The sequence below is a fragment of the Lepisma saccharinum genome, chromosome 3 (genome assembly GCF_977018435.1).
Source record: "Lepisma saccharinum chromosome 3, izLepSacc3.1, whole genome shotgun sequence".
In the NCBI taxonomy this organism is placed as follows: Eukaryota; Metazoa; Arthropoda; class Insecta; order Zygentoma; family Lepismatidae; genus Lepisma; species Lepisma saccharinum.
Window position 1 is genome coordinate 56,954,181 of NC_139231.1, and position 18,990 is coordinate 56,973,170.

At 43.8% G+C, this 18,990-nt stretch overlaps 1 protein-coding gene across 7 annotated transcripts in view; it reads right to left on the bottom strand.

The window, feature by feature from the left end:
• The window catches only part of LOC145985062 (uncharacterized), a 56,843-nt gene that overhangs the window by 23,699 nt on the left and 14,154 nt on the right, over positions 1–18,990 (bottom strand). The window lies entirely within an intron of this gene.

An 18,990-nucleotide genomic window follows, 5' to 3' on the forward strand; every position in this document is an offset into this window, starting at 1 on the left:
AAACTCGCTGAAATGGCGCTTGCTGAAATGATGCTCGCTGAAAATGGACGCTCGGGGTCAGTTCTCGGAGAGAGGTTAATTTAACCTAATTTTTTTTTGTACGAAGCAAACATACGTAGGAGGTAAAAAAAAAAAAGGGCTTTAGTAGTGCAGGTGGGCCGGTTGAACGTTATTAAGTGAGGATTAAAAAAAACCTCAATAAGTCACTTTCTCTCCACGTTCCGCGACTTATTTATTGCGGTGATGATGTTTCGCAGCGAAGAAAACAGCACCAAAACATCAAAAAACTCACTTCAATTCACTGAAGTAAGCCACAGTGTTGCAAAACCTACGAAAATTTCATCAAAACCTCAAAACCTCACTTTCTCTCCACGTTCCGCGCATTTATTCGTTGCGCTGACACAGCGTGATGAGTAAATAATGCACTCTCTCATCCTTTGAAGGATGAATGCACCTTATTGTAATTTTCCAAGTCCTGGTCAAATGTTTATATATCGTGACCTTTGTAAACCTCTTTCGGGAACGATGTGCCACACACACACACGCGCGCGCGTATTGTGACGAAATGCACTCTCTCATCCTTGAAGGATGAATGCACCTTATCGTAATTTTCCAACTGTGGGACCAAATGTTTATATATCGTGACCTTTGTAAACCTCTTTCGGGAACAATGTGTCGCACACACACACGCGCGCGCGCGTGCCTGTATTGTGACGCAAGCAAACAAAAAAAAAACTTTGCCTGTCATTACAAAAAAAAAAACTTTGACCGTATTCTTAAATAACTAACAAGGACAATGAATCTTTTTGGCTTCCGCAAACAGATCAACATGGAGACTGCACCGCCAAATTTCAATAACCTCTTACCTTCCGTGTTATCTAAACTCAATGGTTTACTGATTGTTCATCTCAACAGCATTTGGACGAAACTGAATGACGATGTGGGCAAGATGTTTTATGTTTTTAATAACAATTTACATTTCTACGAAATTCCGATCGACGGGAAACTTCAAATCACCGTGAATCCGGAAAATGCAGGCGAAATCAAAATTTCTACCGGCAAGAATATTTTTCGAATCAAGCACGACAAGATGCTTTCTAACATTACGTACGATGTTTCTGCAGGAGATTATCTTTACATGGAACTTCTCGGAGATTACGACAAACTCATTCCTCTCTTTGTAGAATTACGAATCGTCTATCCTATTATAAATAACCGTTAACCAAAAATGCCTAACGACATTTTCGGCAACACCAAGCGTGTAGACCACGCAGAAGAGATTCTCATGTTGGACATTCGAGTTAAGAAGTTGAGGACCGATTTGATTGCTTTGCAGGAGACCTTAAACAAAAGTTTAGAGTCGGAAATCGCTACGCTCCAAACGCAATGTCTCGACCCCATTCTGAAAATCGATTCCGAACTGAAGACGCTGATAAAAAATTATGTCGACGTACCTTCTTACGACAACGTTCAAAATATACAGTTGAGCGTGGATTCGCTTCAAAATGATTTGGCCAAATTACAGCAATTTCAATCGAAAAATGAAGATTTGGAAAAATTGAAACTCGAAATCGAAGAACGAACTTCCGCAATAGAAAAGAATTTCTCTGAACTTCAAACCGTCGTGAACGATATAGATGCAGAACGCTTACATGTCGTCGTTTCCAAATTACAAGAAGAATTCACCAGCACGTTGGAAGAAATTAAATCCAAGTTGCAGACTTTGGAAGATACAATGACGAACCTACCATCGTCGGACGAACTGCAGGTCATCGGTAAAAGCGTCGCGAACATAAAAATTCAATTGGAGGTGTATCGAGATTTCGAACACATTCAAACCACCATCGCTACGCTTCAGGCGTCCTTGGAATTGATCAACGAAGAAATTAAAAATATTCACGCTGAAGCAAGAGCGTTGACGAGCATTCAAGCCACGTTAAGCACGGTTCAGCAGAAGATCGAATATTTAGAAAATTTGAACGTCGAAACGAATCTCGCTCATTTTCATCACGTACTCGACAACATACAGGGTGACTTGGAATCGTTACGGACGAGCGTGCCTTCGAGCGAAGATTTGGAAAAATTGAAAACGGCGGTGACGGCACTATCCGATTCGAACGACATCAAAAGTTCATTGAGCGATCTCGAGAGTAGGGTGGCCAATCTCCCCACCTCCAAAGAATTGCACGCTTTGAAAAGAAACATATCTCGAATGCTGAAACGACTAGAAACGGAAACGGCGAACGTGGAACAGATTCGAGACGAAATTAGTTCGCTGGTGTCGACGCTGCCCACTTCGCAGAGCGTCGCCGACCTTCACACGCAGTTTACAGAGATGCGAAGGATCGTGAACGATCTTACCGAGAAGAGCTCGAAATTGTATCAAGTCGAGAACCTTCAGAACATTGTCGTCAACATCAGAGATCAAGTTGGAGTGCTGGAATCCACGCAGGAATCGACGCTGGCCTCTTTCGGTGCCAAGTTGCAAGAACTCAACGAAAACTACAAGCAGTTGAACGTGGAAGTGAAAATCAAACCGTCGTTTTCTGCCGTAACGGATACCATAATCGAGCATTTGCTGCCCATCGAAAATAAACTCGGACACGTTCACAGTAATCTGCTCGGCGTCGACACTAAATTCGCCAAATTGTTCACCTTGCAAGCCATCAAAATCAACAGCGTTCCCAATCAACAGAGAATCTCCACGTTCGTCGAAGGTAACAAACTGTACATGTTACATCCTTATCATCCGTACTACAAGTTTCTCCTCGATGGCACGATTCAGATAGACGAATTTTCGTACTGGTCTCACGGTAGAAAAGCTAGCGTTCCTACCATGACTTTGATATCGAATCGTGGTGTCCAGAAAGCAGGAAACATTCCTCTGGCACGTTGGAACGAAACGCGCAACATATATGAAATACACGAAGACGAAGATCTTACAGTTTTCGACGTGAGTGCCGGCGATAAGCTGATCATTCAAAACACGAGCGAAGTGCCACCCTCTTTGAATCCCATCACGCTTGTGCTTCTCTTGAAACGTAATCTCTAAAAAAATGTCTAGGCAAGCCATCGTCGAAGAATTGCATAAACCTGCACGTCGTAACTACGAACGTTTGGCTGTGGTAACCAAGGGCATCGACGACCTCTGGCAAAGTGACCTCGTGGAGATGAGTAGCGGCAATTTGAAAAACGTACATAAATTGAACAAGGGCAACAAGTACCTCCTCACCGTCATAGACACATTTTCGAAATTCGCATGGGCTCTACCTTTGAAGGCGAAAACAGGAACATGCGTCACGGAAGCATTCAAATTAATTTTTCGCGAAAGCGGCGGCAGACAACCACGGTTTCTGCAAACGGACAACGGTAAAGAATTTTACAACGCCGTATTCCAAAAGTTTATTCAAAAACACAAGATTCAACATTATTCGACCTTCAGTCACATCAAAGCCAGCATCGTGGAAAGATTCAATCGAACCTTGAAAACACACATGTGGAAACGATTCACGCTTCGGGGAAATTACAAATGGGTCGACATCCTGCCGGAACTCGTCGACACCTATAATGATACGGTACACAGAACGATAGGCATGAAGCCAGCCGACGTTACCAAGTCCGACGAGCAGCGTTTAATTTCTACAGTTTACTGTCCAAAGTACACACCCACGACAAAAAAAGCTAAATACAAAATTGGAGACCAGGTGAGGATCAGCAAATTCAAACGCACCTTCGAGAAGGGATTCACAAAAAATTGGAGCACGGAACTCTTTACGGTGGTTCGAGTTTTACCTGGAAACCGACACACGAATATAATAAAAGATAGTAGCGGCGAGATTTTGAAAGGAAGATTTTACGAAGAGGAACTCTCTAAAACGAAACACCCCGACACGTACCTCATCGAGAAAATATTGCGTAGGAAAGGTGACAAACTGTTTGTCAAATGGCTGGGACTTCCGGAAAAGAGTTGGATCGACGCGAACGAAGTGATCTTGTGATTACGTGGAACGTGGTGAAGCGTCTACCGGATCCGGAAAGTCAAACGAGAAAAAAAAAGAACGGTAAGTTGCTTCCCGACAGCATCCGCTGTCTGATCGTAGGTCCTTCGGGGTGTGGGAAAACGACACTGCTCGTGGACAATTTTCTCCTCGCACCGAATTGGTTAGATTGGAAGAACAGGCACCTGTACGTGTTCTCGAAAAGTTTGGAGCAATCCAAATACCAGCAACTGATGAAACTGTACGATGGTCTGGACATTGCAACGTTCGCCTCGGAAATAAAACCACTCGACGATTGTCGTGAAAATTCAGTCGTTGTGTTCGACGACGCCATCCTGGAAAATCAAAATGAAATTCGCAACTTTTTCACGCAAGGTCGTCACAAAGGAATGGATTGCTTCTACCTAGCTCAAACGTTTTCCAAAATTCCAAAACAGTTAGTACGCAACAACGCTAATTTCATATGTTTGTTTCGTCAAGATCACACCAACCTCAAGCACGCGTACGATGACTACGTAGGCGGAGACATGAACTACAATCAATTTTCGGAACGCTGCTGCTCTACTTGCTGGAACGGTGACGATTTCGGATTCGCGACGATCGACATGACGAGGAAACCCAACGACGGAAAATACAGAAACAAAATCAACGACTTTCTAAACGTTGCAACGTTGTGAGAAACGACGTGTATAAATAACGTCATGACGAAACGAAAAATCGAAGACGAAAATCTCAAGCTTCGCGATTACCTCGCGAAACGCTTCAAAGGTTGGAAATCCGAGAATCGCGGATTCTACGAAGAGAAGAAACGTCAGGATCAACCTGTGATCGATGCCATCAGCGGTCTAGGTAAAGAAATTAAAAGTGTCACGGAACAAAATAAAAATTTGATCAACGAACTCCTACCGCTCGCAGCTAAAAGTTACGCCGTACCCACGCCCATTTCGAGCATTCCTTCGACGCCGTTCGAACTGAAGGATGCACCGGCACGACGTCGAGCCATAGGCAGCACGTCTTCGGATAAAATCGAGTTGGGACCTTTGGCACGAGACTACCTGAGCACGGGGAAATTCGACAAGGATGAAGTGTTCGGATTGTATCCCAGCATGGAAACCAACGAAGGCGGTGGTGTGGTGTGGAAGATTGGGAAATCGAAGGTGACCTTCGAAGGCAACGACATTAAAGTTAATTTAGGCGAGAAGGATAGTTGGACCAGGTATCCGGGTACGGTGGGACTGTGGGAACTCGTTGCCAAAAAGCAGCCGAAAGATTACACCGACGAAGATTACCAAAGTTACAAGGAAATTCTGATCATGACGGATGCCTTGTACCAGAACAACGACGCCTCGCAGAATAGGGTGAAATCGAGCAGCGGCGAGAAGTACAGGAATCTCATCAAACCGATTTGGAACCAGGTCAAAACAGGCAGCGGCGTCAAACGCTACAACACGTTACCCAAAGAATTCGTTTGGGTGGACGACGTTAGGAAACTCGTGGACCGATTGTTGGTGATAGCCGGCGAAGAGAATGCAGGCAATCGTAATTTCTACAACGAGAAGGTTGGCATCGTGGACATGATCAGCACGAAACTTTCCAACTTCATCGTGAACGACGACAAGGGCATAGGTTACCTGATCAAAATCATCAACACGCTGCCTCCGAAATTTTGGAACGTGGCCGAAGGAAAGGGACTCGTGAACGACATCATCAACAAGTTACCTTTCGAGATGCATCTACCTGGCTACCAGTACTGCGGACCGGGTACCAAACTCGAGAAAAGATTGGAGAGAGGAGACAAGGGTGTGAATCCGTTGGACGCCGCATGTAAAGATCACGACATCGCTTACAACACCACGCAGACGGATCTGGATGCACGTCACGAAGCAGACAGAAAGTTAGAGCACGCAGCTTTCGAAAGGTTCGTGAGCAGAGACGCATCGCTGGGTGAACTGGTCGCCGCACTGGGTACCACCATCGCCATGAACACGAAACAAAAATTGGGGTGGGGTATATAAATAACATACCGTAAAAAAACTACACAAGAAAAAATCTCAGAATATATATATAAATAACATACCGTGAAAATAACACATAGAGCATCAACATGAAGCCCAAGGGTGTCGTGTACCAGATACCATACTCCAATCTTAAAAATCTAGGTGCCCTCGATGGGTTACTCACCAAGAAACAACGCGAGAAGAAACGTTCTTGCTTGAGCAAAGGACACGGAATGAAATTACTTCTCAGCACACCTCAATTGAGACGCTTGCAGCGTTCGCGGAAACAGCAAAAGATCGGAGGTTTCATATTCAGCATCCCGGCCATCCTAGCAGCATTGGGGGCCGTTGGAAGTTTGGCTGGCGGAAGTGCCGCCATCGCGAAAACCGTCATCGACTCGAAGAAGAACAAGGCGGAATTGGAAGAACAGAAACGTCACAACCTGGCCATGGAGAAGAAAGGGGGGAAGGGCGTGATGAAGAAGTTTAAAAAAAAGAAACAACAGCACTCACCAACCGAGACATTGAATCTCTGATCGAACCGTTACAAATCAAACACTTCAGAGGAGTTTTCATGTCCGACTCGTTACCTTCAAGCGTTAAAAGAAGAGAATGCGGAGTAGTCAACTTGGACGGTCAAGAAAATCCAGGCACGCATTGGATATGTTACCACAAAAATGATGATAAAGCATTCGTTTTCGATTCTTTCGGAGGTGTTCCACCTACAAATTTAATTCATTATCTGAAAACGAACAAAACCTCTATATACTACAACGACGAACGCATTCAAAATTTCGGAGACGTGAACTGCGGTCATCTCTGCCTCTCCGTGCTCGCGTTTCTCTCTAAAATAAATAACCCTACGATCGAGGATTTCCAGAAAGCATTGTGGAACCTCAAACAGCATCACTAGGATGGGCGTGTTCCATCTCACGAGCGAATCTTCAATCTTGAAACTCACGCTGCACGACGACATCGTCTATCCTAAATCCGTGGCTCTGCGTGCATTCTACAGCATGTACCTCATACCTAACGTCACGCAGCACAACAACAAAATTAGCGTCGGAAGCGAACACATCGTCGTCACGCCAGGACAATACAATCTTTCCACTTTGCAAGCTCAATTACCCAAAGGCACATACCTTTCTCAAAATTCGGTCACGCACAGAGTGGAAATCCTATCCGCGACGGAGACCGTGGACCTGGGCACCATGGGAGAGCTTTTAGGTTTCGAGAACAACCACCCAAAACTCGAAGCTGGCATCAAGCACGTAGCAACCAACATTCCTAAATTCTTGGCCATAGAGACTCTGAACGTACACTGCAACGTGGCCGAAGGTATGATCACGAAATCTTCGGACGGATTATTAGGAAGTCACAAGCAGACGGGAATCATAGCCACTTTCAAACCAAGTTCCGAGTTCATGGAACCGATCATCTACATGCCCTCTTCGCCGATCTATTTTCCAGTATGTCGCAACCGCATAGACATAGAGTTGGTGGTGACGAACGAGAAAGGAGACGTGGTGGATTTCGCAGGTGCCACTACGACGGCCATCGTGGAGATCAACGTATAATAAATAACCATACATGTAAAATGGAGCAAATCGAAAGTTACGAATTGCAATCTTTCCCTCCCAACCGTCGCACGTTCGCCAATCTGAACAAAGCGAACAGGGAGATCGAATACGACGTGGACGTAGGCGACGGGTTCATTCATCCTCACAGAGCGGACCTCTACCTTCAATTCGACGTGGTGAAGAAGGAAAGCGGAGACGCGTTTCCTGCAGCAGCAAACTTGATACTCGTGGACAACTTCGTGCCTCACCTGTTCTCGCAGGTGGAGGTGAGGAAACACAACACCGTCATCGACAGAATAGATTATCCAGGCATCACGTCGACGGCAGTGGGAACGTTGAAATTATCCAAAACGGACGCAGCGTACTACCAGGCCGGGGGATTCGAAGCCGGGACCAAAATATCGACGAGAAGTCACACGGTGCTCTTTCCCATGCGTCTGCTGCCTGGTTTCTTCTCGGACTACAAGGAGATCATGTGGAAGGGAGGACTGAGGATCACGTTTCGAAGAGCGGCCAACGACAACGACGCACTAATGCGATACACTACTTTGGGTCCGGACGGCACCACGCCGATAGCCAATACTTTACCCGAAGCAGCGAAATGCGTCATCCGGAGCATGGAATTGAGAATGCCGGTGGTGGAATACGAAACGAACTACGCCCTCAAGTACAAAGCGGAGATCTTGAAAAGCCCGCAGGTGCCGATTCACTTTCACGGTTACCAGTGCGTGCAGAAGATGGCGTCGGGAAGTCACATGGAATTCGACGTGACGACACAGTTCAACAACATACAGTTCGACATGCCAGATTTCGTCGTAGTGCTTTTTCAGACCGGGAGGGACAAGAATCAGGAAAAAGATTCCAGCAAGTTCGACGACTGCAAGATCAAGAACGTTTATCTGAAGAACGGTAGGAACGAAGTGTTCCCGCGCGAGAATTACAACCTCGACATGACCAAAGACGATTACCTCAAACTTTACGAAGCTTACACGGCTTACAAACGCGTGACCGAGGGAAGCGTGGACGTGTACTACGCGCCCAGCGAATTCAAAACACGCAGGCCGATGTTCGTTATCAACACCACGAAAAGAAAGCAAGTGGTGGTCAACGATCGTACCAACATCAAGATTGTATGCGAGTTCCACGACGCCTTGCCTGCAGATACTCTGTGCAGTGTCATTCTTATTGCAGAGAAAACATTTGTGTATGACGTCAAGAATGAAAGAGTGACTGAACAGTTTTAAATAAATAAAAAAAAATAGCACACAATAAGAAATGTGGAATTTTATATATATAAGTACAAATTGCAATTAGCAGTTTCCAGAAGTTTAATTTTGCTGTGCCATGCATGCATGTAATCGAGGAAGTGGAAGTAAATTAAAATTGTTTTTTTTTTTTTTCGCATTGCCTATTACTTTTTGTTACACTCTGGGCAGGCCTTACTAGTTTGGAGGCGATAGTGGCCCCACGGAAGTGTATGGACCCCACATTCAAGAATACACCTCTTGTCGTCGTGTGCATCCAGAGCAACTTTCCTGACAATATTAGCTGTAAGCACATGATCGACGCTTTGGATACGATGCTCTTTTTGTAGAATGGGCGATTTTGTTCTGAGGCACTCGAGGTAATCCTCAAACTTGAGGTGCTCCCGAACCACTTGCCTGCTTACACCCTTTGCCTTTTTTGTTACAGAACCCTCAGCCCGGATCGCATAGGCTTTGGCACGAAGTCCAGCAAACTCCACAATCACATCCCCGTCTTTCTCGTCCTTGAGTTTGCCGGGTATTTTTTTGTTCCGGGGCGTGTTTAGCTGGGGATAGCCCGATGTGTCGAAGAGCTTGACAAGAGCTGGAACTTTGGCTATATCACCATACGCATCGGCCGTGCGAACATGGTACACCAAGCTGTCTGTGTCTGTGTAGAGGAGCGAGATATTGTGGTTGTAGTGTGCACGTAGTATGCCGTAATATGTCTCGAACATGCACAACTTGCTCAGATCCAAAACTGCAGCTCCCACATAGATGGGCTTGTTGAGTAGCACCTCGCCCCGGTTCATGTGAATCAGAGACATCTGTTCGTAGTAAATTGTTCGAGACCTGAACAGCGGGCTTGCAACAAGTCGACGACACTGTGTTTTCTTCGTCACCAACCTCACATCAACGCGATTTCGCACATTCTCCATGGTCTTCCCAAATACCGCATTGTTCATTAATTTGAAAAAATCGCGATCAAGTTCCGAAGTGGCAGCAGTGCGATGTTTGGTGTTCAGTTCGATGTACGGCTTCAACCATGGAGACTGCCTAAACAAGAGCACGCGGTAAACTGCTTTGACCGAGACCCCTTGCTGCATTAACCACTGGAGGTTCCGGTAGTGTTGCACATAACGCTTTTTGGGCTCCAAGTCCATGACGAGCTTCGGTTGATCCGAGCCAGGTGGACACTTGAATTCCGGAGCAGGCGAAAGGTCACAGAATGTATCCTGCAGCTTCTCGGGGAAGTCAAGGTCCACCTCGGCAAAAAACCCAAACTCGTCGCACTCTTTTTCGATGTCGTGGTATAAAGGATCAACCCACTTAAACTGTCCTGTTGGGAGTGGCTGCATCATGGAGTGCCCGTAAAGATTATTCACATCAGTGTACATGATGTAGCTTGATGGTTGGGAGGGGTCGTAACCAGTGGCCATGTGGTGATTGTTGGCGTGTGCGAAGCGTTGCGACACTTGGACCATGCCGCCCCGGATAGCTCTCTCGATGAAAAGCATGATATCAATATCGGAGATAAGTGAAAGTTTAATTTTAGTCAGCAGGAGCATGGCCGACCATGCCAGTCCAGGAAGGCTGTAAAAATATACAGGGTCCAGGTTGTAAATGTTTATCGCAGTCGCCCGAAACGCCTGGAACACATCGGCAAGAAGCGTCACATCAAGCTTCAGGTATGCAACGTGGTAATCACCAAAAGTTCGGCAACCCAACTTGACCCACATAGACTGAGCATGCTTGTACTCCTCGTCGGTAATACCTGAACCTCTCAGCTGGCTGTAGAACTTATCCTGGGGAGGCAGCAACTCTTCTTCGAACTTGGAAGGGTCGGTGACGTATTCGTAGGGGTAGACCCCTTTACGTCTGATGAGTGCGACATCTAAGTTCGGGAAACTTGATGTGGTAATGGCTAGTTGGTCGTCTCTGAGCTTCCCAGCAAGAGCATCCAGGCTTGCCTGGAGGAACCTCAGAGAGTCGAGGAACCGAAGCTCGATGCTCCTGCTTTTTGAGTCGGGGATCGGCACCCACTTGCTGACGCTAATATAACGCTCCTCGTTTTGTGCCAGGATATTGATTCTTGCATTGTCGTACCCTAGATGTGTGACCAAGTGATGGAAATCATATCCCGAGCCATTGTGAAAAAAAACCGGTATGAAGCACGGGTCCCTGGCTCTCAAGTTACACCTGTTGCACCACGGGCCAGTGTAGCTTCCAGTCCCATAATGGTCATGGTGGTGGACCTTTTTGTTATCGTCATTCAAGACTGAGTTGCAAACAGGACAATTTAGAGCCATTTCGTGCTGATGCTTGTCTTCCGGAGACAGAGGCAGCATGGGCTTGGGGGCCAACAGCACCTTCCCTATCTTGATGCCTTCCTGTTGCATTCTCTCCAGGAAGTGTTTGACCAGGTCGGGACCGCGATACACATAGGGATCGGAGGCAATATGTTGGTCTCGCCACACCACAACATAGGAGTAACTCGAGGCCTCGTGGATTTGGAAAGGAATAGTAGAGGATGTTTCGGGGTTGGGATGGCAGTTAGACAGAGGTTGAAGAAAGGCCTCGAAGTCTGCTACAATATAGGCAGGATGCTTCACCATAGCACTGTGCATGCGAAAACACTCTACTGCACCAGGTTCGGGCAGGATAGTTCGTGCAGGCTTGTTGGTACCACAGTAGAGCATGTGGCGAGCTAGCTTCTCAGCAGCAATGTTGGGTCCTCGAGAGTGTTTGAATTTATAATGGTTTCGGTTGTCGAAAGTGGACAGGCACCTGCGACACACCACGATGTGACCATTATGTCTATTTTTCTGATTTGAAACAAGTCTGGAAAAAGAGCGAATAAGCGTATAATGGTGGCAGGCGTTATTCTTGATAAGAAGAAGGTCAATTTGCTGTGCACTATCATCATCTACATCACTTACCCGAATAGGGTAGACGATGTTTGCCTCGGTGAGACCGTAAACATTGATGGCTAATTGCAGGCCCAACAAGTCACGAGCACGAACCTCAAACTTGCGAATATGCGAGACTTCTACAGGGTAGGCAATCCCGGCCATTGCATCCTCCAGTTCCGACTCATACTGCTTGTAGTGTGCAACATAGCGTGGACTGTTTTCCCAAGGTATAGGGTGCAATGCTGCCAGCACCGACCAGAGGAAGCATTTGGTGTCTTTGTTCTGAATATTGAGAACAGCTTTCCTTGCTTCAACCTCGGGTGGCAGGGCAATATAACTAGACCCTGCCAGTGGCAGGAACTTGTTAAGTGTCAGACAAAGTTCGTGGGGGTCGCCACACAGCGAACCGCCCGAGCCTTCAGCCTGATGCTCCTCGTGCTTTGCCACAAGCTCCTCGACAAACTTGTCGTAGATGCTGTCGAGGTCAGTGACATCTGCCTGATGCAGTGTTTTTGCTTTTGTGGCATGGAAGAATTTATATATTTCATCAGACGGTTTCTTATACTTGCAGCATAGCACAGCATAGAATTTAGTGGAGTGTGTGGCCAATGCATCGTTGAGGATGGATATTATCTTAGCTCGCTCGCTCTCCAGAAAACTACGCACATCGCAGAAGCTGTCTGATGTTATGTCAAAGTCTTCTAATAAATGCTCAAACGCAAACCGGTCTGCTTTCTTTGCCAGCTTGACGCGTTTGGCAGGTGGCGATGCATCGAGGGAGGTTACTTCTACCTTTCGCTTGGAAGGTTGCGGTAGAGATGTTCCGGTGCTCTTGCAAGTAAGCTGGTGTCGCTTGAAGTTGACAATAGTAATATTTTTTCCACACTTAGAGCACAGTTTGGTCGCACATATTCGCTTTCCCGGCACACAAGTACGACAGTGCCTTTGAAAATTTTTACTTGACACAGCAGTTTGGCACGTAGGGCAATTTTTTACAGAACGCATAATGCAGAGATTTTTTGGGGGTATGTTATTTAATACCCAATGCTGTGCAATGCAAAATATAATTGTTAATTTTTTTTAAAAAAAAATCTATTTTTGAAATATTCTCTATGACCTTACTTGGGTTTTTCCGCCAAATTATATGCTTCTAGTCTCCTATACTTTGGTGGAGCCCGTTCAGGTTCTATCCCCCGCCATGTGGGTTCCTCTGTCAATCCAGCAAAGGTGAGATTTAGACAGCCAATAGAAATCTTGCTTACTTAAACCAATCAGAAAACACCACGTATAAATTATTAGCCAATCAAAATCTCTGTTTTTTACTCGAGACACTAAGCCAATCAGAAAACAACACGACTGATATGACATCATTATATTACGTAATAACTTGTTGCTACACACTACAGCTTACAGGTTGGCAAAATCTGATATGAAAGCAGATAATACGCTTAAGTCTTATTTATATATAATTTTCACGAACGTACAATATTGTCAACAGTATCATATTTGAGCAGGTCGCTTGTTACCTAAACACTACAGCTTACAGGTTGGCAAAATCTGATATGAAAGCAGATAATACACTTAAGTCTTATTTATATATAATTTTCACGAACGTACAATATTGTCAACAGTATCATATTTGAGCAGGTCGCTTGTCACCTAAACACTACAGCTTACAGGTTGGCAAAATCTGATATGAAAGCAGATAATACGCTTAAGTCTTATTTATATATAATTTTCACGGGCGTACAATATTGTCAACAGTATCATATTTGAGCAGGTCGCTTGTCACCTAAACACTACAGCTTACAGGTTGGCAAAATCTGATATGAAAGCAGATAATACGCTTAAGTCTTATTTATATATAATTTTCACGGGCGTACAATATTGTCAACAGTATCATATTTGAGCAGGTCGCTTGTCACCTAAACACTACAGCTTACAGGTTGGCAAAATCTGATATGAAAGCAGATAATACGCTTAAGTCTTATTTATATATAATTTTCACAGGCGTACAATATTGTCAACAGTATCATATTTGAGCAGGTCGCTTGTCACCTAAACACTACAGCTTACAGGTTGGCAAAATCTGATATGAAAGCAGATAATACGCTTAAGTCTTATTTATATATAATTTTCACGAACGTACAATATTGTCAACAGTATCATATTTGAGCAGGTCGCTTGTCACCTAAACACTACAGCTTACAGGTTGGCAAAATCTGATATGAAAGCAGATAATACGCTTAAGTCTTATTTATATATAATTTTCACGGGCGTACAATATTTGTCAACAGTATCATATTTGAGCAGGTCGCTTGTCACCTAAACACTACAGCTTACAGGTTGGCAAAATCTGATATGAAAGCAGATAATACGTTTAAGTCTTATTTATATATAATTTTCACGAACGTACAATATTGTCAACAGTATCATATTTGAGCAGGTCGCTTGTCACCTAAACACTACAGCTTACAGGTTGGCAAAATCTGATATGAAAGCAGATAATACGCTTAAGTCTTATTTATATATAATTTTCACGGGCGTACAATATTGTCAACAGTATCATATTTGAGCAGGTCGCTTGTCACCTAAACACTACAGCTTACAGGTTGGCAAAATCTGATATGAAAGCAGATAATACGCTTATGTCTTATTTATATATAATTTTCACGGGCGTACAATATTTGTCAACAGTATCATATTTGAGCAGGTCGCTTGTCACCTAAACACTACAGCTTACAGGTTGGCAAAATCTGAAATGAAAGCAGATAATACGCTTAAGTCTTATTTATATATAATTTTCACGGGCGTACAATATTGTTAAGAGCGTCAGTTTCCGTAGAGCTCTCTTTTTCCATCTTCCCTCTATACAGTGAAGCTGTAGAAGACACAATTAGCTAACCTAGCATACAACATACCTTCCTAATTAATATGGATATTGTCACACATTCCTCTTATTTTATACTGTTGTAAATGGAAAAGATTATGTACGGTAAATGTTTTGTATATTATAGGGAAAAAATGCAAAATATTCCCCCAATTTTAATTCGATCCACCTCTGAATCGATTTTTTACATATTTTCACGCCGGCACATATGTTGTTCTATTTTGCTTCTTTTACTTGCCTTGCTTAATTAACTCTCGCTAATTAGCATTTTTTTTTGGAAGAAGTCAACTAGAACAACATATGGCGGTATGAGAAATATGCAAATTAAAGAATATTTTAGTAATATAAGGGCCCTAGCAATTAGCTTCGTCGACTAAGAGTACTCTTTTAAACGTCTTCAGCTAGATCGTATTACTAAGCGAAGACGTTTAAAATGTTTGGGTGTTGAAAAAGTTTGACTTACTTTTTATTTCTATTGTTTGCTAATAGATGGCACTGATAGTACCCCCTCCCCTCCCTCTCCCTCCTCCCCCTCTGCTGTATGACAAATAGCACAAACATAAAATCAAGATTTTGGAGAGCAAAACATAAAATTTGCATGCATCTGATGTCGAACTAGGAACTTTATCTTTCGGGGAGTCAATATTATTTTTTTACTCAGTCGTCATATAACATGAACACACACAAATATTCACATGTGCTTTTATTATTTTGTGTTCGGTAAGTACAAGTATATTCTTACATAAATTATTGTTTAATTTAATAAATTGTAAACTCGGAGTCTGCTATACTAACATTCCTTCTGTGTTTCATTATACTATTGAAAGCGAATGTTGCGTGCATACGGAAATAACACAGAAAAAAAAAGCGGATGGAAGCAATTTAAAATCAGTGGAGCAAGGTTAGTATTACGAGAGCATAAAAACATGTGCTTTCATTCAACTTCGAAAAATAAGAATAAATGTGTGCATACAGAACACATATGCTTTCTTTTCACAGTTGTAAAATCATATAAATTGTACATGAAGTAAGTTGCGGGAAGGCTCTCTCTTTTATGTCTGTGTATATGTATGTTGTACAATTAGGTACAAGTATTGTACAATTAGGTACAAATTGTTGTACAATTATTTCCCCTAGTTGCCCAGTTGGAGTTGGGGGTACAACACTGGTACTATTTGTACCCACAGTGTTTACTCATGTATTTTGTTTAATATATTTATTTCAAATTCACTGTCAGAAACTAGTGTTGCCAGTTCCTGGATGTAGGTTTACCTATTCTGTTGGTTGTCACTGTCAAGCTCCCAGTATTCGTACAGCATAAAAAGCCATAACCCCCCCCCCCCTCAAAATATATACATTGTATACGCCAAGATGCCCAATAGCCTAGCAACACATCATGAAAAAACATGCCAAAAAAACCCAGTGGGTTTATAAGTCAGTGCTGCCAACTCCTATTTGTAGGTTAGCTTAGCCAGTGAAAAATCATATAGTGGAATTTTCTTCGGATGGGTTGGTAAAACCCAAGCCTCAAAGAAGGAACATCCAATAGAGTTGCCAAATATAAAAAAAAACAATAGGTCCCCCTCATAAAAAGCTACAATAAGAGCCCACAGGTCGTCAACACTAGGCCCCCAACAGTGTTGCCAGACATAAAAAATACATGGACCCCTCAGGTCCTTTGATGAAAATTTACAGTGAAAAACCCAGTAGGTTAACAACACTGTCAAAAAATCTACGGCAGTATTACCAGATGTAAACAGGGGGCAATGGGCCCCCCTCATAAAAAGCTACAGTAAGAAAACACAACCACTCTTTTACAGCTCACACACTACACTGACAAACATGCCTGACCAAGAGTAGACACAATAAGACAGTTCTGAATAATCTTTTGAGGCTCGAATCATCACTTGAGGCTCGTCGTAGCCTTTTATGATGTATATTTTGAGGGCACAGAGTTGGCAACACTGTACACGAGAACACGGCCGTGCACACAAGCCACCACCAGTATGCAGGCGAAACTTCGCAGAATGGGCATGCAAGAGAATCCACCGACCCAAAGACAGATAGAAAATCATCTAAATATGTCTTTGGAAACTGTTAACTGCACCTTGCACCTGCATACTGGTGGTGGCTTGTGTGCACGGCTGTGTTCTCATCCCCTTTGTTGGAGAACCGAACGCTGGGGCCATGCAATCCTTATACTTGCCGATCACATTCTTGAATAAAGTCAAACTAACGTCACAATCCTTGCTCTTACACTACTTCCTGATCATTGACACACTGAACTTTGCGTCATAAAAGGCTACAACATAACCTTCCCAAAAGCAACTGTTTTGGCAGCATTTTCGGCCAAGCGAGAAAATGCAAACACTTGGAAAGTTATACAATGCACTCCTCCCAAAAAGTGGCTCAGTTTGGGCGGGATTTTTGGCCCAGTGAGAAAACACAACCACTCTTTTACAGCTCACACACTACACTGACAAACATGCCTGACCAAGGTTGGGTGAGTTCATTCTGAGTGCAGGGGGGAGGAATCGCGTTTGGTCAAATATACGCTGAACAACCTCTGTAAACATCTCTAAGTCCACTGTTTTCGATGTTACAGTGAAGTGAAATGTGAAGGGACGTGCACAACCCAAAAGCGTGCAGACCGACCTCCCATGTTGACCTCCAGAGAGCATTGAGTGTTGTAGAGGGTCATGCAGCTTAATCGTCAATCATCCATCGCCACCAACACACAGGAATTCCAAACTGTATCAGGATCTACTCCAAGCACCATGACTGTGCAACTTAGTTTCCATGGCCGAGCAGCTGCCCATAAGCCAAACATCACACAGGCAAATGCCAAACACTGCCTCACGTGGTACAAGTAGCGTTGAAACTGGACCATAGAACAGTGGAAAACTGTTGTCTGGAGTCATGAATCACGATACACAATGTGGCGATCTGATGGTAGGGTGTGGCAAATGCCTGGTGAACAATATCTACCAGCCTGTATAGTGAAATTTGGGGGTGGCGGGGTTAGTGTGGCCATGTTTCTCCTGGAGGTGGCTTGGCCCCCTTGTTGCAATTGCACAAGCTTACGTTGACATTTTAACCACTTTCATGCTGCCTACTGTTGAAGACCAGTTCGGGGATGACCATTGCATCTTTCAACACGACCAAGCACCCTTCCATACTGCAGGACTTGTGGGGGAGTGGTTTGACGACAACAATATCGCACTAATGGACTGGCCTGTGCAGAGTCCTGATTTGAATGCCATAGAACATCTCTGGGATGTTTTGGAACACTGACTTCGTGCTAGACCACACCGACTTGCATCGATACCTCTTTTTCATTTCGGTGCTCCACGAAGAAAGGGCTGCCATTCTCCAGAAAACCTTCCTTCACCTGATTGAAAGTATGCCTGCGAGAGTGAAGGCTGTCATCATGGCAAAGGGTGTTGCAACACCGTATTGACTGTCAGTCTTCCCGATGGAGGGTGGACCAAACTTGTACTTCAATTTCAGGAGGGTGTCTGACTTCTGATCACATAGAGTATGTTTTCTTCAAAGCTTACGTTGAGTGACATAAAACGAAGTGTGAATTGACCCCATTTACCATGTAAAATTGTCAGGACACCCACCCACAACCCTCTCCTGTAGCGGCCACAAAGTTATATATACGCACGTGAATTATATGTATGTATATGTGTGTGTGTGTATGTATATATATATATACACACATAATTTCTTAATTACCTCACTGTTGGTAGATCTTGCCGGCAAGTCCTTTCATTCACTGACAGGAGCAATGGAGACAGTACATGCTCTGTTCTTCTTTGCTGGGGGTAGGGGAAGAATTTACCCCGTAAGGGTCTGAATAGTTCATTGATATTATTTGCTTTCCCCTTTGAAGGAAAGACAGTTTAGATTGCAAGAACTGTACCAATTATTAATTAGATGTAAGCAAGTTACTAACTTTTCCATGAAACTTACTTGAATATGTTCCAATAATTTTGGTCGCAACTGCCACCATCTGCTTGAGAACTCGTTGCGTCACTGCTCCGGGGGCACCAAAATTAAGTAAGTTTCATAGAAAACGTTAGTAACTCGCTCACGTGTAATTATTATCAACCGTGTCTTTTATTCCCCAAACATGAACTGCACTAAGTTAGACCTTCTGGCCATTTATAACTTCATAAAGGCATGAGAAAACAGACAAAGCAACCTTTGTGTGTTTCATTATACGTATACACACATGAGAGAGATATTGTTCACTGTTCAGTATAGTATTGTTGTTATAAGTGTATTGTATACTTGCAATAAAATCACTTGATGAGCAACTTTTAAAGAGATATTTCATGTGCTTTGCTTTGCAACTTTGAAT